Source organism: Lycorma delicatula, chromosome 1 (genome assembly GCF_047948215.1).
Source record: "Lycorma delicatula isolate Av1 chromosome 1, ASM4794821v1, whole genome shotgun sequence".
Classification (NCBI taxonomy): domain Eukaryota; kingdom Metazoa; phylum Arthropoda; class Insecta; order Hemiptera; family Fulgoridae; genus Lycorma; species Lycorma delicatula.
This window is the reverse complement of record NC_134455.1, coordinates 379,055,524-379,081,091: the sequence shown is the minus strand read 5'-3', so window position 1 is coordinate 379,081,091 and position 25,568 is coordinate 379,055,524. Positions and strand designations below refer to the sequence as shown.

At 31.6% G+C, this 25,568-nt stretch overlaps 1 protein-coding gene across 2 annotated transcripts in view; it reads left to right on the top strand.

The window, feature by feature from the left end:
* Nucleotides 1–25,142, top strand: part of LOC142318456 (uncharacterized) — a 60,104-nt gene extending 34,962 nt beyond the window's left edge. The window contains exons 5-8 of one of the 2 annotated variants that reach the window (XM_075355042.1): nucleotides 3,049–3,183; nucleotides 4,179–4,307; nucleotides 16,734–16,880; nucleotides 24,956–25,142. The gene's annotated coding sequence lies outside the window, so the exon portion shown is untranslated. Of the gene's footprint in view, nucleotides 1–3,048; nucleotides 3,184–4,178; nucleotides 4,308–6,833; nucleotides 7,014–16,733; nucleotides 16,881–24,955 lie in introns of those variants that run through there. The other variant, XM_075355041.1, reaches the window with a different exon arrangement.
* Nucleotides 25,143–25,568: the final 426 nt, after the last annotated feature.

Sequence of the window (25,568 nt, the reverse complement as noted above, 5' to 3'; positions counted from 1 at the left end):
ACATAGCAGCAGGAGAAGATCAGACTTTTGGAAAGATCTGAAATCATGCAGGAAGATCAGCATAAATTGTCCTTCATCTACAGTTTGTCAACATCTAGATCAAAGAAGAACTACCAGAACAGTGGACGATCCATTTCCTCATCCATTTCCATTTCCTACACAAAAATGCGGGCAAAACAGACCCTAACAATTAACTGGGGAGTCTCACTCCTAGACACAACATATAAAATTCTTTCAAGAATCATCCTCAACAGGAGCAAACCACAACTCAAAAAAAAAACCAGGAGAATACAAGGAAGGTTTCAGAGCCTGGAGGAGCTGCCCAGAACACATCTTGAGTTTCAAGCTAATAATGGATTACAAACTGTGTCAAAGGTAAAATTGGGGTGAGCTCTCAGAACGTTTTGAGATCAAAACAGGACTGCGCCAAGGCAATGAGTTCTCACGACTACTGTTCAACTGTATTTTAGAAATGGTGATGAGGGAATGGCTCAAGCTCTCAAAAAGTTGTCTCACAAAAGTTAAAATGGGTGGAAAAATTGAAACAAACCTTCCTAGTTTTGCTGACGAGTTGGCACTTGTAGCAAATGACATTGATGAAACTAAATCACGGATATTAGTACTTCAAAACATTACAAATAAAATTGGACCCAAAATTTAGTAACCCAATTTAAATACCTTGGAGAAATAGTAACAAACAATCAAAACAAACATTCCTTTATCTGAATAAGAAGAAAAATCTAGTTGAAGCACAAAAATTAACCTGGTACACTTATAATAAAAATGCCTATCAATAAATACAAAAATAAGACACTTAAACACAGTTATAAAACCATAAACCACTTATGCAGCAAACACTCTTCCACCTGAACAAACAATGAAAGACAGACAGATTCCAGAAGAAGGAAAGAAAAAATTAGAAGAACTTGCATGGATAAAAAGTATCTGAAAGATGGGCAGTGGTAGGAGTGTGCCAAACAAAATCATGTACAAAGAGTTAGAACCCATTACTGATATGCATAAGAGGAGATTAGGATTCTTTCGACATAATCATGTGGATGCAGTATTCAAGACTTCGGAAACTGCTAATGCAGTACAATCTCGACTCGGAAAATACAAAGGCAGGATGCAGATGATTGAGAGAAATAAGATAGGATCTGAAGGAAATTGGCATTACATCAGTAGACGCCACAGGTACGATAAAATTAAATGAGAAATTCATGAACAAAAACTCTTATAAGATAAAACCTCACAACACAAACATTTTCAACACTAGAAAGGGCACAAAGATTGAAATGTATGAAAAAGTAATGGGAGGACCACAAGGCCCAAACAGTCCCATCAAAGAGACATGCGTAACAGACTGACTAAAATCATCGTATGCGGTCATAAAAGATAATAATAATATATATATTTAGCCCACCAGGCTGATCTAGTGTTTAACTCATTACAAAAAAGTTGTTTTTATAAGATTTATTAATTTAACAGTGAATACCTGTGTACTCTGGTGGTTGGGGTTTAATTAACCATATGTCTCAGGAATGGATGATCTGAGTCTCTACCAAACTAAACAAAGTGTAGTCTGATACATAACATTATCTCATTGAGGCATGGTGAAATTTGTTTACATGTTGTGAATCTTCTATGTATACTTTTCTCATCTAACTGTAAAAACTATTAAATTATAGAAATAGTTCATAAATATTTATAAATTTATGCATTCAGAGTTCAAGATCACAGAATAATAACTTAGATTCATGTTTGCCTGTTCAAAGAGTTATTACTATATTTCAGTTTAATACTAGTTATAAATTATTTTTTTTAAATGAATTTTAATGTTTTGAAATATGAAAATGTTTTCCTTCTTAGTGTGGAAATTTCTAAAACAAGGGGCAGGGCAAATACCAACATCACATTCACAACAGTAATATCATGAACCCTTTCTTATGTTGTTTGCATAATAACAACACATCTTGTAGGTGCAATTTTTATTCTGTATCGGGAATATACGACAGGAAATGTCATTCTCAGAGTATGAGCGAATCATCTCCTACAGAGAGCCTACAATTTTTGGGAGTGACTTTGATGAATTTCAACATTTTGTTCAATAAGGGGCTTCTCTGAATATAAGAAGAATGTACTGGATTGTAAGGTTTAAAAAAAAAATTATTAAAATTGTAGCTCCAGCTTTTTAATGTTTTTAGTGAATGTGTCATATATTTTTAATTTTAGTGAATAAGTCATATATAATTTATAATTTTCTGTTTAAAAGTACTTTAGTCGGTTGCTTTAAACTTTGTGCCCTAGTTTTTTTTTATGTTTGATATTGTTTCATATGAAGCAACTAAAGTACGTCTGGGCACAGTCATGGTAATGTTCTCTGATAATTTTGATGTCCATTGTACATAAATTTCTGTGGTATAAATAATTGAGCTGCTTGTGTGTGGCTGATTATCACCTTTATTTCAGTGGTAATATCATGTTTATATAACACTTGTGTATATTTGTTGCATGAAGAAAATATTGCAAAACCTCTTCTTCTCTTTCATTCTTGAGAATGACTAGTGCCATTTTTATTAGTGATGTGTCTAATGTCAGGTCCCGCATTAATCATTCACTTGACAATATTTTATATATATACACTATAATTCAGTTCTTAAATATTGAGGTAAATAAAAAGTTACACACAAATAAATATAAATAAAAATTTCAATATATGAAATGTTTTACCGTTTTCAGCGACTTTGTTGTTTTTATTATAAATACTTAAATTATAACTTAGAGTGTTTTTATTTTTGAAGATAATGGCTGTACCTGTAAAGAATATCTACGTGTATGAAGCTTTCCCCTCTGACAGTATCAAACTAGAAACTGAAGATGATACCACAAAGGAAACTTTATTGTTGATTTTACCACATCGCCCTATTGAAGATATTACACCTGTTTGTGTAAGTATAATTTGTGTTATTTTTTGCTTTTTTTTGTGTCATATGGAAAGATCATCATGCCATTGAACTGTAACATTAAATTATTGATTTTGTGTTTCAGGAAAGTGAATCTTTGCAAGTGAAAGAGGAGCCGATCAGTAATGGGTGTGATTATTTTGATGAAGTGACAGATCCTCTTGTGACTGAAGGGACCAACCTAATTAAATTAGAAGATCATAAAATCAAAAATGAAGCAGTAAGTTAGTTTTACTTGACCTTTCAGAGTGTATTTAGTGGAGTAGTTATATGAATGAAACTCTATGTATGCACTTAATGTTTATGTTTTAATTTGACTTCAATACATTTTTTTACCATGTTTTGGTTTATTCTTTAGTAATACATGAACTTTCAAGTACGAGGATCATTACAGTTCTGATGTTTTACTAGACTGATTGATATGTACTGCCACATTGGCCAAAAAGATACTGTTCTTTTACCACAATCATGTGCCGGTACACATGTCTCTGATAGTAGTTGCAAAACTCAATGATAATTTACACTTTGACAATGTCATCTGAAAGCATGTGCTGTATTCACCTGACTTGGCTTCAATTAATTACTTCCTTCTCCGAAATCTGAAGAAATGGCTCATTGGACAAAGATTTATTTCTAATGATGCAAAGGTGAGAGAACTGCTTATTTCGCAGAGTTGGACAAATCACATCATACTGATAATATAAAAAAAGTTGGAAAATCTGGGTAAATGAATCAAATTGTAAGAGAATTAAGTTGAAAGTTTAAAAAAAAATTCTTCAAAACCTTCCTGAACAACCCCCATATTTGTTTTAAATTGACTTATAAAATCAATTTTCTCAGGATTAAATTTGTGATTAATATGTTTGCTATTTTGTTATTTTTTACAACGTACACATTGAGAAAATAAAGTGTATAATATATATATATATAAAACCATTAAATTATTCTTTAAATAGTAAATTCATATAAAAATAAAATTAAAACAATTTTCTTCTTTTTTTGCCTAATTTTGTCATAATACTTGGATTTTTCTAAAAATTTTAGCAAGACAGATTTTAATGGTATTTACTGCCAAAAATATTTATTTTTATGGTATGTGATTTGTATATATGTTTTATTATTACTAAGTTCCAGTCAGAATAAAATAAAAAAAAAAAACATTTATTGGAAATTAATTAGTTTGTAATTTGTGTTCTTTATCTTTTTTTTTTAAAGGAATCTGAGATCTTATTGAATGATGATGTTTCACCACAGGTTAATCTTAATATGAAAAGCAATGAACTTCGAATAAAAGATTTTCACACAGTGAAGACAAAAGATGGGATGGTATTTTATCCATGCCGTGTAAGTATAAGCTATTGGCTATTGTAACAAACATGATTTGTCTCTTGTTAATTTCATTACTGTGTATATATTTCAATGTGTTCGTTTTAAAAAAAATGTTTGTAACTGTATTTAGTTCTGTTTAATTAATATCGATTTATTGAGATGTTTGTGAATGATAAATGGTCAATGTGTGAGAGCAAAGTGTGTTTTTAAAATTCATTAATGACTGAAATATGTGAATTTTAACCTGTTGATGGAGTTGACATTTTAGTAAGCTTTGGGTGATTTGTTGTTAATTGTATTCAGTGTTCATGTCTCAATATTTATCAGGTAGGCAGTTTAAAGTGGACCTGGTAAGACTAAACATGGTTGTGACATAAAATCTGTAAATGAAAAGAAAATAATATAAAATCTAATTTTGTGATTACATTAGGAAGACTTAACATATCTACCATATTTTGACAAAAGATATCCGAAGTTATCACCCTGCACAGCTGATGCATCAATGCTAAAGTAATATTATTGAGAGTCACCTGATGCAAACTGTTGTCAATGACTTCAGTTATTTATTGTGAACATTTGCCTTCAGTTATTGATAGTGTAGGACTTGCAACTAGACATATCGTCTAGTCAGAATTGCACTAGACAAATGGTGTTGACAAGGAAAACCACTGTTCTCGAAAATTATTGCACTGAAGCATGAGTAGTTTACAACAGACAATAATAGATTAGAGCAGTAATATACACCTCCAATAATAGTGCTAATAGGAGCAGTGTAAAAGGTAACACTCAAATACCTGTAGTTAAGCTCTCTCAGTTTGGTTTTTAAGTTTCTTGCCCTGTGTGGAAATATATATATATATTAGTGTTTCTTGCATGCGCACCACTTCATCAAATTTATTTACAAGTTTTTTAAAATGTTTTTAATATATTGTTGAAAGAGGATGCTAATTCAGAAGAATTCAAAAAAATATATATTTTTATTTTATTTATTATAAAATTATACATTATAAATAATGTTTTCCAGTGTGATCATATATATATATATGTTGTATTTTTATAATAAAAAAAATCAACTTGAACAACCCAAGTACAGAATTATAAAGTAAATGAAATGACACTTACCTTATTTTTTATTCCAAAAGCACCTTTGCCGGATCCCTGCATCATCAGCTGTATATAATATATTTATATAAAATTACATTTCAAACATAATAAAAACTTAAAATATTGTAAATAGTTAATTTTAATATTAAAAATTCAATGTAGTGAAAATATCAAGAAATTTAATTAAAATAATAGTGGGTAAAGTTTGGACATTTTTCAGAGATTTTAAACATATAAATATAAAAGATTCCAACTTGATCAACTTGCAGACAGAATATGAAGATGACAATTATAAAGGCAGCAACAGATGGCAGCACATTTTTATATAAAAAAAAGAAATAATCATAATTTTTATAAATAGCGTGATTTAAATCCACTCAGTAATGTAAATTGGCTTTCCAGGTTACATAGCGTAAATTTATTCTTATTATTTTTTTAAAATTTAATTTGTAATTTATAGTAGAAGTAGTTATTTTATTTAACCGACTTCATACGTTTTTTATATATGATTGTAGTTTTAATTTTCTATTATGTTTGATATGTAATTTTATTTAATTATATTATATACAACTGATATGCAGGATAATTATTTCATTATTAGACCTACGCCTTCAATTTTTTGTTTTAAATCGTCCAAATCTCAAACTTTCCTTTGTAACAACTTTTAATGAAATTTCAAGGAAAAAGGTTAGAGAAGTTATATCTGAGAGATCTAGCTGGCCATGCAGTTGGTACTTCATCTGATCCTACATCTAGGGAAGTGTTGTCAGGAATATGGTAACATCTCAATATAAGTGTTTTGGAGCACCATCTTGTTGGAAACTGAATCCGGCAGGAATCTGAGGAACATGAAAATTCTCAAACAGGTTGAGATAAATGTGCCCTGTCACAGTGAGCTGCATGAAAAAAATCAGTCTGATTATACCATTTTTATTTCATCATAACTAGACATTGACTTTGGGTGTGTCCCTTTCATTTTTGATTACTGCGCAGCTGAAAGCAATGGAAAACCACAGCTGCTTTTTTGCAAGAAAATGTAACTCTCTGCATATTCATATATAGTAAAGATATTTAACTAATACTTACGCCTACCTTAGTAAAATATTAAAAAAGAACATTTTATGAGTCGGATCGTGGAATATTAAACTCTAAAAAAGGTTGGTAGGTTAGAAAATTTAAAGAGGTAAATGAATAGATTTAGTGTAGATGTAGCAGGAATTAGCAAGGTTTGGTAAGAAGAGGAAAACGACTTTTGGTCAGGTGATTTTAGAATAATTAACACAGCTTCAAATTAAGGGCAGGCAAGGAGTAGTAGATTTCGTATTGAACATGAAGATAGGGAAGAGAGTAGATCTGATTGAAATCCTTTTGCAAATATAATTGATTTACTTCTATATTGTTTTATTGACATAAAATAATTGACCTGTCTTTGTGTAGGTGAACACTATACTGGACAATTAAGAACAATTATCAAAACTGTAACTGAGCTTGTAATTTATAAAGGGATAAAACAAACTCATACAAATTACATTTAACATTTAATTATATGTTTTTTAGTTACTTTAAAGAAACTTGTTTTTTTTTAAATTGTGTTCTTTGTAGAATCAGAAGTTTACTTCCCTGAATGTAAGATTAATAGATTACAAATTAATAATTCTGTTGAATTAAATATAAAAAAATATACACATACTGACGTTATTAATTAATCAATTCCTTTTTTGAGCTTAGCGATCCCAAAACAAGAAAATGAATCTTTGGCATTATTTTGAATGTAAAATTGGATTTAATTTTTTTGAACTTCCTGATAATTTTAATTTTATGAATCTGAATTTTAAAGGATAGAGAAATATGGTAAAGTAAGAATCCAATACCTACTTGGTGAGCTCTTAATCAAAAATTTATATTGTTTTCACGTTTAATCATCTCAGTCATTCCAGAAGTTTCTACATAATGCTTCATGCATTGCCACTCAAACCTTCTTTCGTAATCTAGTACTCGAATGATGATTTAATATGAATAAATAGAGAATAATGAACTTGTATTTGCATTTGAAGTAATAAAATGATCCCATTAAATTTAAAAATAAATAAATTACAAAGCAAATGATTTCTACTATCAGAATGACAAAGCGCAATATTTTAAAAGAAAACAGATAAAAATTAAAATACAACTGAGTATAGGGAGAAAGGAATAAAGCAGTTGAAATCTAATTTTAAATAAAGTAGATTGGCTATATATTAACAATAACATTAATAATTATTTGATTGAATGAAGATAGGTGTGAATGGTTGGAATATTAACTAGCATCGGTCAATAAGATTTAAAAAAATCTCTAAATTCACAAATAAATGTAAACCCTTCCCTTCAGCAACATATTCAAAACAACTTTGAGTCAATATATTTTACAGCTACACTAATAGGACAGGGTAGGATAAAAATATTTTGTGGATAAAATGTGTATTTTATATGTTTATAAATATATTTATATTTTTATTCTGCATTAAATTTAGTAAAACAACAAACTTAAGAAAAACATGAATTCTACGGCTTACGAAAAATAATTTTTTTCTCGTTACGATTGTAAAGAAATATACCCGGTTTATAAGGTTAACTCGGTTACCACCCTGGAAAAACGGCCATCCCGTATAATTTACGGCCACACAGTTGCAGATAATTTTTCAGTACAATTTTAATGTACTGAACAATGTTATGCTACACACTTTTTTCCCTTGCTCCCGAAAGTAATTTCTTACAAATAAAAACCGGTAATAAATACCCTTTTAGGAAATTGCTCATAATACTACTGAGAAGTACTATGATAAACGCATAATATGCTACAATAAAACAATATAGTTCACAACATAAATCCCGACCAAATACTTGCCTACATAAAACATGCTTAATAAAATACAAATTTAGATACAGACGATGCAATATCACCTATATACATAAAAATACAATACACTTAATACATACAGAAACTAATCTCGCCCAGCTACATATATCTACTAATATACAATACAATGAATAATAATGAAATACACAATAATAAAACACAAGCCCCGACCGAAAAAGAGCACATCAACACAACGTGCGAGGTACTCCTACTCGCCATTTTTTGCCTTTCATCCACGCACAAAGCTTCAACCATGGCAGTTTTACTCCGCTACACTGCTTCCGAGGCAAGCATCTTAGGGACTACATTCCCGACCCTTAACTCCCCAAACTCATCCACTACTGGGCGCCTTACATCATGCCACCGCCCACACCATAGCACATGTTATGGGGAGTCAACGACCCTACAATACTGACATAGAGCAGAAGCCCAATTCCCAATCCTATGAAGATATGCCCCAAAGCAGCCATGGTTACTCAAAAACTGTGTCAGCTTATAAGAACGTCCTCCTCACCAAGACAATTATTTCTGCGATGAGGGGTATGGTCATTCACCCGTTCTCGACTCTCTCCATCTCTCCTGCCACTGGTTCATAAGCCATGTACACGCGTCACCGGCCGCCGTACCCCGCTCATCTGCTACGAGACTCAAGAGTGGAACTTCGACAATGAAAAACACCGCCTCTTTGGATACAGTGCTGTACGCACAAGCAATCTGCAAGGCAAGCATTCTCTGCAGCCCATCCAGGTGCTCCCTGGCCCGCCTGGTGCTAAGGGCTGTAATCCATACGGAGCCCTATACAAACACACCGACTACGCCACAGAGGCAAGGAGTCTCCTCTTGCTGGTAGATGGGCTGCCAAGAATTCTCATTAGCTTCGCTAGGGCACTAACTCGTCCTCATTGCTAACCACCTCGCGAGTGTGCTCAAGAAAAGTCCTCCGCCTGTCCAACCAAACACCAAGGTACTTAGCCTTGCTGGTTGTCGCAACATCAGTTTCACCGACTCCGGAAACAATGGGGTCAAGCCTTCTGCCAGCCAAGACCACTGCTACCGTCTTCCGTTCTGCTAATTTAAGGCCATTTGATTCGAGCCACTCCTTTGCCATGCAAATTGCTGCATTGCCCTGTTCAGCCACTTCTTGTTGTACTACTAGGGCAGTTACCCCTTCCGGATACCCGATTCTCAACACAACATCGTATGCGACGTTCCATAGCAGAAGACCGAGAACCGAGCCCTGCGACACATCACCCTCCAACTCATGCGTAATTTGCATTACTTCAGAGTTGGCGACTACATACCTACGGGACAGGTAGAGATTTACGATCCGCCGGAGTACGCACTTGCACCACGTCTCTCCACTTCATCATGAGTCACTCGCCAGGGCAGGGTATAGCAAGCGTTTTCAACAACCGGAATCATTCTGATACGCCAGGAACCAGCAGCAGCCTCATCGACCAGCTTCATTACTCGGTTGAGAGAATGCACTGTGAACCTACCTTTGCAAAAACAATACTACCTACCCTAGCATGCAACTCCGTCGTCAATCTACCCACAAGAAGGCGCTCGAATAGCTTATCAAGTGTACTCCGTAGGCACAAAGGACGGTAGCCAGTGACATTAACTTCCTGATTCCTACCCTTTTCCAATAGCACCAACCAAGCAACTTTCCAAGCATCTGGCACAAAGTCATGTGTAAGCAGTAGTTGGCAGCATCTTGTAGCTTTTGCGGGACCACATTGACCAGGACCTGCACTGCATCACTCAGTGTTTCTAGATGGACTAAATGGTGATGCCATCTAGTCCAGTATTCTATTATAAATATTTTATTAAAAATTAATCCAAAGATGAAAAAATAAAATCATTAAACTTATCAAGAAATTTTTTTAGTATATTTAATAATTATATTATTGTAAACTCAAACAGTCAGACATTAATTAACTCTTGGAATACTTTGTTTATTATCCAATAAACTCATCAGCAGTTATGCTAAAACCTAATTTACGCTTAAATATTTATTAATAACATGAATAATGTACATAAAAAACCTGTTACCCATTATTTTAAGTAAACACATATATATTGTTATAGTTAGTGTTAATCTCTATAAATATTAGTGTAGCTAGCATGTAAATGTTAGTAGTTAGCAATTAGTATAGTAATTGTTAGTAACATTTATTTTTTGCGTACATGTTAATGTTGCTATATTTTAGCAAGCATTAACGAAATGATAAGATATGTTTTTCTTTTAAGACATTATAAATTTAATCTGCTCAGAAGGTTGACATAATAATTATTATTACATATGTGCCTATCAATTAATTATAGCAAACCAAGAATGGGTTGATAAAATCATAAATATTGAAAGAATTGATAAGAAGACAATAAAAATATTAATTATTTAGAAAATTTTTTTAAAAATTTAATGTATATAAAGGGTTGACAGGATATTTGTTTATTAAAATATTATATGAAACAAGAAATCTAAAGCATTGTGAAAATAAAAGTTTCTGTTATCATACCTGACCGTGAAATAATTAATATAAAGGAATGTAAAAATAAAATTATTGATATAAACATAAAAACGATTATTTACAATTCAGCTAAGGGTAAATAAAGAATGAAATCATAAGGATGTGTATGTAAAAGACAGTTTAAAAATTAATCCACATTCCTCAAGGACATGGGGGTGGTAATCCATGAAAGAATGGTTGAAAATTTGTGTTGCTAGGGTGAAATGCAAAATAAGTGGTTTGCTAAACAAAATAATTTCTGCTTATATAAATAAATTACAAAGTAAACTGCTAACGTTTCCACATTAATTTTAGGGTTGATTAGGTCAAGATAGGACAAGATTAACTTTTTAACTGTGATTTGGGTTACAGCCACCTCTGAAACAATATGGCCTGCAATAAAAAAAAGGTACCAATAAATATAAATTTTTTACATTCTAATTTTTTAATAATTTTGTAAAAAAAATGTCTATTAAGAGGATGAATACAAGGAGAGCGAGTAGTGGAAGTAGTTGGAGTGAGGTTATCCTAGAACAGTCATTCTTTTTACGGAAGATAAAAATAATAGCAGAAAATGTTAATTATCACACTGAGGAAGGGGAATGAAAACCAGTAATTACTAGCTATATTTTTAGTAAATTATTTAGTATTTGTGAATAAAAAAGCAATTACTACTTCAGTTAATTTTATCAGTATTTATTGAAATACTATTTACCGATACTACTAAGTAAATACTGAAATTTGGGGGAATAATACGTTTCATTTACTTAAATTTATCAGTTATTACTAGCTCGTTGATTGTTAGTAGTAACCATACTAAAAACATTTACACTTTAATAAAATGGCTGCATTTATGAGCATTTGTACTGTAAAAACAGTGTGTGGTGTAAGAACAATCAGTGGTGATCAGTACAAGAAAATTTGTGTTTGTGAAAGAATCTGTTGAGTTTTTGACAATATTTTTTTTACCTGAAACAAATGAAACTAGAAGAGTTACTTTAAGCATGCAACAAAAAACTGACTTTTTCTCAGACATTAATCATATCCAGGATTTCAGAATGGTGTTAGCAAGGATTTCATGCAGAAGAACTAATACAAAAGCATTCAATTATGTTCTCGAAAAAGCAGTTTTTAAGGAAAATTGATGGATAATTTTTTTCTGAAATGGAACTGAAATTGCTAAAGCCAAAGGAAAGTGGAGTATTAGATTCAAAATTCGATATGTAATTGGTGCTGTTGATTGTAGAATAAAATAATTATATTTCATTATATAAACTAAAAGGATTTGCCAGACAACATTGTAATGTGGACAACAAAGTATCCAGAACCGAAGCCGTATGGTCTGGAAGCACTCATGATAGCTGGATTTTAAAACCCAGCATAATTAGTCATGACATTTGCAAATTTAGATCTAAATTCATCAGGTTCTATAAGTATTTTCCAAATTTAAAGCAATATTACACAAACAAGTTGCTCTTCAAAACTTTTAATCTTTTTTTTATACAAGAAAAAATTTACAATCTCATTAGAGACATATTTGCAGACTGGAAACATGACAAACAAAATTTTATTTCTAAAAACCAAGTAGGATTCTTTAAAAATAATATTTTATTTGTTTGTAATGACACACCACCACAAATGAAATAATGAATAGGCAAATATGATGATATGGAATATCAAATGTTTGGTTTCTTTCTGGATGACCTTGTAATTATAATAACTACATGAATAGTGGGCATCAAGTTAAAACCCATGAAATACTTTGGAGAAGACAGATTCAAGGATAAAGGTACAGAATGATGGTGTAATGAATGACTAAGGAACTTGACACCAGAAAAGATAAACAAAATCTATGTTAAAGGGTTCTTCAAAGTCTCTAGTTCAAAGATTATTATTTACAAAGCTATCCCTAATCCAATCAGGACTTAAATGGCAGCCGATTACTGGGAATAATAATAAAATCGAATGTAATTATTTACGTTTAAAATTTTCACAGCTCAGAGATTTAGCTTGGTCCATTACAAATAACAATGTACATAACTCTCCTCATACTTAGAGTAACAGAAGAAATCTCAATTTTTTAATCAAAACCCAACAATCATCCAAATGTTCCGACAATTAACCTTTTAAACCATTTTTGCCACTTACATTCTACTGACCTTTTTTAAAATTCAAGATTTTTAAGAATAAATCCTTTAAGAGAAGAATGAAGTAAATATTTGTTGAGATTTGCTGTTGAGCTTCTCTCCTTCAAGACATTTACAAACATTCATTCACCTCATTTATACATTATCATGAACAAACAAATTATTGACACCTACTTGCATTAAAAAAGTTTATATCAGTTGATATTTATTTTGAACATATTCTAAAATATGTTTATACCAATTTAAAAAATAAACCGCTTAATAATGTCATCTGACTCCAATGTGAAACAGCTGCAAGGTAAACTATTTCCTTACTAAGTTCCTGTTGGGTCATCGCTGCTTCAGGTTGTATATGCTCACAAGGGAGCGCAGCAAGTAAGATTTGTGTTTATATTGTGGCACCCTTGATGATGTTGAGCACGTGATCTTAGTGTGTCTCAAGTGGATGAATCCAAGTTCAAATCCTAGGAATGGCAATTAGTTTTATGTGAATTTGAACAATAGTTCATGGATACCAGTGTTGTTTGGTAGTTGGGTTTCAATTAACCACACATTTCAGAAACGGTCTACCTGAGACTGTACACCACTACATTTCATTTACATTCATATATATACAATGAAGTATACCTTACATTGGTTACGGAGGATAAAAAGAAAAAGAGTAAGGAGAGGCCTGTTGCGGATGTACGAGTTCTATCGGTACCTGTGGGCTCCACTGTCTTCCTTGCCGACCACTTTCTGACAGGTCCGGTCTTCAAGAGTTATTTGTGGGGGAGGGAGTTTAGATGATAAGAGCCTACACCAAAAAAAAAACAACTAAACTCTTATAATATATCTGAAGTACATATTTTTTATAAAAAAAAAAAGATAATAAATTTTGTTCGGTTTGTTGTTACGGAAGTATGTGTTTTTAAATTAATATCATCTCCGACCGTCATGGAAAAAAGCAATGAAATAATTAAAAGTATTACTTGTTTAAGTTATTAACGACAATGTTATTTGAACTTTTATGTTCAATTACTACATTTTTGTATTACTTTTATATATAACGAAAACATTATTATTATCTTTTCATCTCAGCCATATTTCACATCCGTAACTCCAGTACGAGAGGCCATTGAGGCGTACCTCAGTTAGTGATGTGGTACATTTAACATAGTCTGTACAATCCTACACTTCTCCAGAATTACCGATCTTTTGGAATGTTGAGTATAGGATCCAGGCCAACCTTTTCTATCCACTTTTCGAATTTTTATTAATCAATCAAGTTGCTGTTATCACAACGGGAATGACTTTACTGAGTTCAGTCTGTAAATTTCCTTATACTCTATTGCCAGAGGGTTGTACTTAGTTATTTTATCTACTCAGCCTTAATAATATTGTGATCAGATATCAATGAGAAGAGCAGTCTTTTCTTTAATGTTGTGGAGAACCACGTCTGGCCTATTCGCAGCAATAATTTTATCAGTATTTACCGAGAGATCTAACACAGTCTATAGTGCTCATTTTCCAGCACAGGCCTCGCCTTATATTCATAACAAGGACACTGCTCCGTGTCATCTACGAGTCCTAATTTCAACGCGAACGCCTGATGAACAGTGTTTAATGTAAGATCGTGGTCATGCAGATTTCCTTGTCAGCCAGACTGGCGCACTCAGTTATAAAATGATCAATTGTCTGCGATAATTGGTGACACATCCCACACTCATCACTGATTTTCTATGAACTGCTTGTAATTGTTCATCGCAACGATCTTATCCTGGGTGGCATGTAAAAACCTTCAGTTTCTCTAAATAGAAGTCCGTCCCTCAGCCAACGCGTTTATGCGACATTATTAGCATTTTCGTGGGAATGGACAAATCTACCGTGGAGCGCCTTAGATTTCCATGCTTGGATCCTATGTCTAGTTGTAATGTTACTATGTAGAAATTGTCAACATTCAGATTTAGAAGGGAGTAACCCTTGTCAGATACAACTACTGCTTTGTGTTATGATGATGTTTCAGATCTGGAGAGAAAATATCACTTCATTGAAGCAATGTGTCTGTTACAAAGTGATTTTAGGTCGAGGAGGCCTCTATCATTTTCTTTAAGAGATATTTAGACATTTGACTTCGGATTTAGGGTGATGCATTCTGTATTTTGTCGGCGATGCGCGTACAAAGATGTTCATGTTTCAAGATATCTGGGACCAATAAACATCTCCTAACAAGTATATGAGAACATTGTTATTATTATTAAATGCTGGCTTAATATTTTTTTTTTATTTTAATAAATTACAATCGCTTCTAAGAATTTTATGAAAATTTCAGTACAATTTTTATTTTTACATTAAACCACTTAACTTTTCCGTGAATGAAAAATTATTTTTAAGTATGTTGTGCAATATTAGACGTATGTATATATATTTTTTTTCCAAGATTATATCCAGAGGTCGTATGTATTAAAGTATACAATTGGATGTGTTGGCATCGCTGATCAATTTGTGGGAAAGCGTTGTTGTATATGTTCTAATTTTATTATTGTGTATTTGTTGGTGTTTACTTTGTTTATCTGACTAAGTAAGTAATGTTATGCTATTCAAATATAAATCAATAGAATTTAAGTTTGAATTTTTTGTATTGATCAATTATTGGTGTGAACTTTAACCAGTCATGTAAATTGTTCTAATTTTAACCCACCGGTCTGGTCTAGTGGTTAACGCGTCTACAAAGGTTGGCCTTATGTATATACACACACACACACACACACACACACATAATTTGAAATGTAGAACAAAGATGTGTGTAAACAAAGATTTACAAACCAATATTATCAATCTATTTCACTGACATATAATAAAAAGAACTTCAGTGAACCTATGCTTATTGACATCTATATATTTAAACAAGCTTGCATTGTTTTTTGAATTCTGCTTAATCTGAATAATGTTAGTGTTTTTCCCTATTTTTGGTAACCTTTATTATTGTGGGCATGTTGAAAAAAATGTGTATTCTAAAATGGGGCATACAAATTAGAAAAAGTTTTTCGATAACAAGAGTGTGGGCTGGTTGTTTAGCTTGTAATGGAATTTATTATTACCTTTTTGTATAGTTATTGGTGGGGATTCCTCCATTAAATCCAAAATGGCAGCTTCCAACTCGTGATGTTTTGTAGTAAACTTAATTAAACATTTTTATTAAATAAGTAAGTTATTTGTATATTTTTAGTCACAGGAACCAAGTGGTATAGTGAGTGTTCAAATCTTATAACTGGGCGATCTTTAGTTCTAGTTTTCATGATGTCTTTTTTTTTTTTAACTTATTATTTAAATTAAATTCATGAAATAATGTTAGGTAAATATATTAATAAGAAATAGCAAGGTGATCAGGATGCAGAAAAAATATTTTTTTTAAATTTAATTAAAAATTCATCTTCAGAGTAATTATTTAATAGTGCCATCACAAATGAATCAATATCAAATATAACCTCATTCAAGCCACTATAAAACATAAAGAACAGTCATTAAGGAATTATAAGAAAGCTGTCTATGAGAGGTGTTTGGAAGAGTCTGTTTAGTAATGTTGTTAAGTGTTTGATTTAATTCAGTAATATTTTGAAAGGATTTTGTTTGTCAAAGGTAAGAAGGAAATACCTTTGTCATTATTTCATTCTGTTTCATGTGTTGTTTTCATGATTGTTTCTGTAATTTGCTGCAGTAAAATTAACCCTTGCTACCTTGTTATTTAATTTCTGGCTGATTTTGCATATTTTGATTTAATTATTTTGTTTGGATTTTTCAGTTCAAGTTGCTAGATTTTGAATTGAATTGTTACCTTGGCTTCTTGGTAGTTTAATGATCTTTTAAAGTACTTGCTGGAATTGTCTTTGCTGTTGTGGCCTACTTTTCTATTTTTACCCTAAATCAAAGACTGTACAATTGCTATTTGGTATGTATGGTAAATTTTAAATTGTATTTATTTATTTAATAGATATAGACAGGCATGAAACCCGTGAATACAAAATCATATTAAAAAAAACCAACATAATTTCATAACAAAATTATCATTCATAAGTTAGAATAGCTCTTGATAAGGTTAAGGTGGTATTAAGTATACTTTACATAGTATTGGTAGCATAGTAATATAGATAATCTATGTGAGTTGATTTGACCATGAAAATTTTGAAAATTATACCAAGCAATGTAGTTAATATGAAAGTTAAAAAACCAATAAATTAGGATAGTCAAAATAATTACTAAAAATTTTAGTAGCAAATATTAAATCTGTCCTGATTTGAAATCACTCAATTCTTGGTATTTTTAACAAATTAAAAATATGAATAAAGTTATGATTGGTAATGTGCATAGAATCACTGATTTTATATGCAGCACATGTAAGAAAGATTCTATGTGGTATTTCAGGTAATTTTAATTGCAAGTCAGCAAAAGGTCACCATACAACAGAGTTTATTAATTTTAATTTAGTACTTCATAAATGCATGACCTAAAATTTTAATTAAAATTTGTAGAGAATCTCTTAATAAAATTTATCATTTTTAGTGACTTACAGTATTACCAGTTTATTCATTGAAGGATAACTTGCTATCAAAACATACAGCTAAGTCTTTAATAGAAGATACCTTTGGTATTGCAGTATTATTTTATATTATTCAGCTGCACAATTATATCAACATTTTGAAACCTTCCAAATTGAATATGAAATTAATTTTTTTAAAGTTAGCAGAAATACTATTTTTGCTGACAGTTCAAGTTAATTGGAAGTAATTGAATCTCAACTAGATTTGTAATCGGCTTAAACAATTTCATATATCATGTGCAAAAAATAAAAAAAATGCGAATAGCATATGAATAAACAGTAATTTATAAATACATTGAAAATTTGAGAACACAAATGCATGCCTTGTCTTAATCCCATATCTAACATAAATAGGCTTAGAAATAAAATTATCAATTTCAACATAAGGAATTCTGTTTGTACGAAATGGATGTATCCAAGACAACAATTTATTATAAAATCCACACGCAGCAAGTTTTTTAATAAGTAATTTGATATTACTACACCAATGTCACAACGAAAATCAGTATAAAATGCATCAAGATATTAAAGAATGATTGAAGAGCTTAGTTAATACAAAAAAATAAATTGTAGCAAAATTTTAATTATTCTTCAACGAAATTGTATGTTTTTGTAGCAATGTAAGTTTATTGTTTAGTGTGGTTAAGCAACAGCTGTGGTATCTGTTCTAATAATTCTCTTGGAAAAATGAACCTGCAGATCATCATTTACAAGGCTAATATCTACCACTTCTATCCACCATTGATAGTCATACACACAAGTTATAGAGTTCTCTAAGTGAAAGTGGTGCAATACTTGACAGCAGATGATTTTCTTAGTCCTTGGAGTCTGAAGTAAAGTAACATCTTACAATGCCTTTTGACACAAAAACATATTTATGGTAGCTTCTAATACCTTAATTTTTAATTAATTTTGATGGAAGTGATACACCCAAAATGCTACAACCAGCATCCAATTGTTCAATTTTGTGATATGGGGCAATATATTGCTCTTAGTCTTTACATTCGTATAGTTTTTTGTTCTGCTGAGAAAAAATACTGTTGAAACAGTTAACACAAAGAGACTTTCCAGGTACTAAATTTAAATTTGGAAAAATGTGTTCTTTTAGAACTTGCTCTAATGTTATTTGTCAAGTTTTTCTTAACTGGTTTTTTTATGAGTTCTCAAAGGGTTGCAACAGAACTGTCAATGCAGGTGACTGAATGTTGACAAAAACATTTTCATGATATTTACAAACACTAGTAACATCTGAATTAACATGTAAAAAAATAAGTTATTGGTTTTCATCAGTAAATTCACAAATTTTAATGAGTGCTTTTGGCACTGTACCAGTACAATGTTTTGACACTCTTCATTCACATAAATTACTATGGGACATTGTTCTTCCATTGTTTTACTTGAAAAATAATGTAAAAATTTAAATAATTTAAAAATTTGCTAATATAATAATGAAAACTTATTTATTTAATAAACACTTTCAAAAACAGAATGAAATTTGCGACACTTTGTAAAGACGTGAACAGGTCACTGACTAATATCAGACACACCAGTCTGTAACTCCGAAGCTAAATGATGCAACAAGCAGTTTAACAAAAAGCATATTATATTTGTAACTTTTGTCAGAAGTCATTTAATCTCAAAAGCAATTTAAAGCAGCATCTTAATATTCATACTAAAGACAAAAATTATATTTGTAACTTTTGTCAAAAGTCATTTAATCACAAAAGCAGTTTAAAAATACATCTTAATATTCATACATAAGAGAAGAATTATGTTTGTACCTTTAGTCAGAAGACTTTTAATCAAAATTCTGATTTAAAGTTACATTTAAATGTTCATACCATGGAGAAAAATTATGTTTGCAATTTCTGCCATTAGGTTTTTAATTATCCTTCTTATTTAAAGCAACATCTTAATATTCATACTAAAGACAAAAATTATATTTGTAAATTTTGTCAAAAGTCATTTAATTTTTAAAATATTTGTGAAGTTCACAAGTGAAACTTCTTGTACAAATCACACATTACATGTGTTTTTCTCAAATGCATTTTCACCAATAACGTTGATCTTGAATGAATCTAAAACCTCATTCTGATTTTGTATTAAAGTTTACTCGCATATTAAAAACAAATTGGAGGATTCCTGAGCCTGTTGTCAGTATTGACCTCAAAAACGTCTGATTCTTGAATGAAACGTATTTGTAACAATAAATTGTGATATTTCAAACCTAATTGGAGACAAATATGTATTGAAAAATTTTAAATGAAGAAAAAAATTGCAAGATTTTATTAAAGATCTTCATTTTTGCAACCATTTCTTATGAAGTTATTTGTACTTGCATACATGGTCTCACACTCACTACAGACGTTGAGATGTTTGTTGTCATTGATTGATGGGCACATATGACATTGCCTGTGTTTTTTCTGTAGCAATTCAGGTTCGATTTTTCCTTTTTTAATTTTTAATACATTTCTAATAATAAAGTCAGCGATGTTGGAAGTCCAAATTCTTCAAGTCGACGTCTCATATGAGTTAAGGCAAGTGATTTTCTGAAATATGTGTCCATATTTTCTGGGCTTATTTTTCATGAACATTCGTAAGGTGCATAGATCCTGAAAACTGACAAGCATCTTGTCTACAATTAGATACTTGGACGGAGAATAATTGGACTGGCAATTGAGAGGAACATTTTAAATAATTTGAAAATATGAGCAGTTTTGTCACCATCTTGTATACTGGAGTGTACTTTAGTGCCGTTAAAACCGCTGAAGGGACATGGTTTCCCTGAATATAACACTTCCAGTTCCATCACTTTCTGTAGATTCCTCACATCTTCTTTACTAGAATTAAATATACCAAATAAATACAGTAGTCCATTAAAGCTTTTAATTCAATATTATCAGTGTGATTAACAAAGGAAGTTGCGGAGCAGTAGTTTTAGTGATAATTTAATAATTTTATGTTCTAATATAATGTATAACATTTCATCAGTAAACAGTAATTCCCAATAATAAATTGAATTAATAGAGATTCAAGTTTTTAGCAGTTCCTTTTATTTGAGAAAGATGAGTCCTAATAACATTAGTTCAGTACTCCATTTATAACAATTTTTTTCATAAACAGACTTTTGTCTAATTTCCTCTTCAACAATTCATCGGATACACTCATCGCGTTTTTGTTTTTAATTTCACATACATTGTCAGGACTTTCTATGTCACATTCACTATCGCTATCATATTCACGGTCCTACAGATCATCAGTTCATTAAGATATCCTCAATTTCATTTTCATTCAAGCTTTTACTACATTCACAAGAGGTACTTATACTCAGTAAACTCATAATTTGTTAAAAATGTAAAAAATACAATGACAATTTTATTACAAAAAAAAAAAGTAACATTGCTACTATCATCGGATTGATTGTGAACACTTGTAAAAGGTAAACCAATAAGTTTCATTGTACATGGCACTATAGCTGACCTTGAAACACCCTTGAATAGAGTGGACAATGAAATCAGGGAAGTAACAACTGTCATTGCAACATAGCCAACAAAAATATACCTCTCGGGTTAAAAATGACCAGATGACAGCAATTAAGAGTTAAATGTGTATAAATTTGCAATTATTTTGAATTTATGGTTGTAAATTTACCAAAATATTTTTCAAAATATATAATATCAGAAAATATAAAAAAATTACATTTTTTTTTAACACCTAAAAAAATTAAGAATCTTTAAGATTAGATCATACTTTGTTGCTACTGGTATATTCTGATACATTCTTTAAGAAATTTTTTGATATATAATTTAAGAAATATATTTCAGCAATTACATTTATCATTTCTATTTGAATCTTGGCCGATCTTTTGTAAAGGCAAAAAAATCTCTTCTTTACTGTTTATTTTTTCCACACAGAATCTTCCCTTTCTAACCCACCCTGATATATATCCCAATTTGTTTATTGATGTGCCTCTTCTCTTTGTATTCTCTACAAGTTTTATAAGATTTTAAAGGTTACTAAAAGGAGAAACATTCCTCTGTAATTATTGACTCCACTGTAAATTTTGTCTCCTCTTTTGTGTCAAGGATGAATTGGGGCAGAGTGGCCATTCTGGTAGGATTTCTTTTGTCTTCAAAATCTTTTTCACTTACATATATTTCACTTTCAAATTGTTACTTAAAAATAACTTGTTTCAAAATCTCAGTTAAGTTCATTAACGTACAAAATCAGAAAAGGGGGGTGCATTTTCAAAATATCTCTATAACTTAATTATTAAGAAAAATATAGAATTCATTTAAAGTTGTTACTACTCTATAGATAAGGGCCTAAAACTTATATAAGTAAAGTTTTTTGATATCGCCAACCATTGGCCCAGGGTGTGTAAAAATGTAGTTTTGAAGATAAAAAGTTATACCCTCCCTAGGCACAGTCGGCAATCGACTGTCCCTAGGCACAGTAGGCAATCGGTTTAAATTAGTTGTTAGTTCTCTAAACATTACCTAAAACTTCTGTTCTTTAAGAATTTTTGATATGACCTACCATTACGACAAGGGATGACCAAAATGCTCCTGAAGTTGTAAAAAGATGGGGCATGTTATATGCTAAACATGTGAAACTTTTTTCACATGCAACTATTGTCATATTGAGTAAATTTGAAGTTTTTTCTTAACTTTAAAGTGGAAATTTTTTTTAACACTGATGAAATCTACCTCTGCCATCCAGCATGTCGAAGGGATTTTTTTTTATTCAAATATTTATTTAATCGTTCAGATGTTTATTTAAACATTATAAATAGTCTGATATTTTACATTATTCATGCATGTGAAACACCACTGTATATGTTGAACATGTGAGGTGTTTACATGTGCAGTATTCATTCAACCCAGATGTAAGGTTTTTCGAAAACAGTTTTTTTTTTTCAGTTGGCTTAGGATTTTTTAAAAAGTATTCCGGTTGTTAGGTGGATTTCCCCCGATCAGCATATTACAAAATCTCTTTCTGGACATGGTGCTTCACAAAATTGGTTAACAGGTTTGGTTATTAATTCAGCTTGTTTCTGGAGTGTAGTCCCATTGATGATGTGCACAATGTTTTATAGTGTGCTCCAGGTACAAAGCTGAACATACTAAAGCAGTTAGAAAGCTTGCAAGAATCAATTGTTTTTGATCTGCAAGTAAATTGGAAGAACAAAAGGCAGTGGAACATAGTTGCTGGCTTCCTTAGATTCTTAGCTCTGCGGAGGATGGCTGAGGGTGTCTGATGCTATTATAGTATAGCAACCTGTGTAGTTAGGGGCCTGGCTGGGTGCTTACTTCAGCAAGGTAGGTGTTTTGGCATGACGTCCCAATAAGCTCAGATATTTGCCTGTTGGGATGAGAATGGATCTTTGGATAAATGTGTGATGAAGCTGCAATATGGGAGGGTGTAGGCATTTACCCTGCTTCTGAAAGCAGACCAGAGCAGAGAAAAATAGGGTAAGTTTTCATTAGAAGTTTATTAAATTTGTGAATCTGTTTCTTGATTTTTGAGTAAACAAGAAGACTTTGAGTAAATTGAATTACAAGACAGAATTATTGTTGCAATCAACGTTTTGTTTTATAACACAAAACATAATTGGTGTGAGAGTAGTACTTTTGGAGACTCAACCAAGTAATGATCTGAGTGCACATTCTAATTGAAGTTAGATAAGGGAAGAATTTTTGTGTGAAACCTTCAGTGTTAGAGGAAGGCGTGGGGATCACACTTCTGCAAATCGGTTTATTTGATTGAGAGTTGTAAGTTATGGTATGTGGATCATGGTTGGAAGAAGGCAATGGTAAGTTGTGTAAATACAATGATGGAAGTGTCTGCAGAGGCATTTGCATTGTTGGCTTCCTGACAGAGGCCAGACTGATGACTGTGAAGTGTTAGCTGTTTAAGAGGGTCTAAAATATGACCTCTGGTGAAATGGTAAAACCCATAAGGACTAGGAATGGAGGGGGATATGTGGGGAGGGACTGGGATTATCACAAGGCGGAGGGGGTCTTCCCCTATGGGGGTCAGGATGTGGTAAAGAGCTTGAGCTGTACTGCAAACCGCTTAAAAAAATAAATAAATGTCACAAATGACTGACAAAGTACACTGCACAACATTGAAATAATTATAGTAAACAGAGAACTAACACTTCTGTTAGCCATTAAGTTAAAATAAAATTAATTAAGTACATTTAATTTGGTTTAATAATTAATTTTATTTCATTTCTAATTTTTACATTTTTCATATGTAAAAAAAAAAAACTTTGGTGTATAAATAATAGAAACACTTTTTTTGGAAATACAGTACTATGCTGTACATTTCTATAAATGTAAATAATATTCTACCAGGGCCAGGTCATCTGCAAAACCTACAGCCGTGACCCCTTCCGGATACCCGATTCTCAACACAACATCATATGCGACGTTCCATAGCAGAAGACCGAGCCCTGTGCGACACATCACCCTCCAACTCATGGGTAATTTGCATTACTTCAGAGTTGGCGGCTACATACCTACGGGACAGGTACAGATTTATGATCCGCTGGAGTACGCACTTGCACCACGTCTACCCACTTCATCATGAGTCACTCACCAGGGCAGGCTATAGCAAGCGTTTTCAACAACCGGAATCATCCTGATACGCCAGGATCCAGAAGCAGCCTCATCGACCAGCTTCATTACTCGGTTGAGAGAATGCACTGTGAACCTACCTTTGCAAAAACCATACTACCTACCCTAGCATGCAACTCCGTCGTCAATCTACCCACAAGAAGGCGCTCGAATAGCTTATCAAGTGTACTCCGTAGGCACAAAGGACGATAGCCAGTGACATTAACTTCCTGATTCCTACCCTTTTCCAATAGCACCAACCAAGCAACTTTCCAAGCATCTGGCACAAAGTCATGTGTATGCAGTAGTTAGCAGCATCTTGTAGCTTTTGCTACAAGATTACACATTGTTTACATATCATTCTCATCTAATTGGCCCATGGTAGGGTAGTTTTATTGTTAACTATTTGAACAAATTGCAACATTAAGATTAGAAAAACTAAATCATGAGAATTACTGCAACAGTTTAACAAATTATTTGATTGCAGAAGCTTACAATTTGTAGAAAACATCATCTTGTAAGGTGGTGTTGTTCTCGACACCCATTTGTCAGGTGAGTAACAGCATTTTTAATATTTAGATTTGTATGACAACATTTAGCAAAAGAAACATTTCTTAGGTTTCCCATACAAAACCTGGCACAGTAAAGTCACCTAATAATAATAATAATAATAATTTAACTGTTGCTGCGTTGTTTGTGTATGATAAGCGAATTACATATACAATTTATTTTACTTTTATAAACTGTACAATAAATCATAAACATATTTACTTTGTAGCATTTATTTATTGTTTTTTATTACAGAAAATAGATTCAGTACAACTGAAAGAGGAGGAACTGCTTGAAATTATGAATAATCAAAACAGATCTCTAACAATTGAGGAGTTTAACTTAGTTAAACCAGAAAATTTAAAAGTTGAAAATGAAGTGGTAAGTGTTAGATTTTATATACAGTGGCACACCAATTATCCAGATGGACATTTCAAGGCCAAATCTGGATAATTGAAAGGGGTAATTTAAAAAAGGTTGTGTGATTCTATATTTAATGGGTAATACAATAAGTAAAAAAAAATAAAAAGTAAATGTGTTTCAGTTAAATTAAGAAGAAATTTGAAAAATGAAAATACTATGTACAGTGTAAGAAAGAGAGATAGTAATATGGTACAAAAAATACACTATATAGACATTTGCTTTTATAATCAGTTTTACAAAGGTTGGTATATATATATATATATATATATATATATATATATATATATATATATTTTGTTACTAATATTTGTTGAGTTGCAAATAGGCAGTTAAGTAACACTGCTGTTTAACAGCTGATTTTTGAGTCAAAAGGTTGTAAAGTTCAAATCCTAGTAAAATTTAGTTGCTTTTATAGACAATTAAAATCTAAACCATGGATACCTAT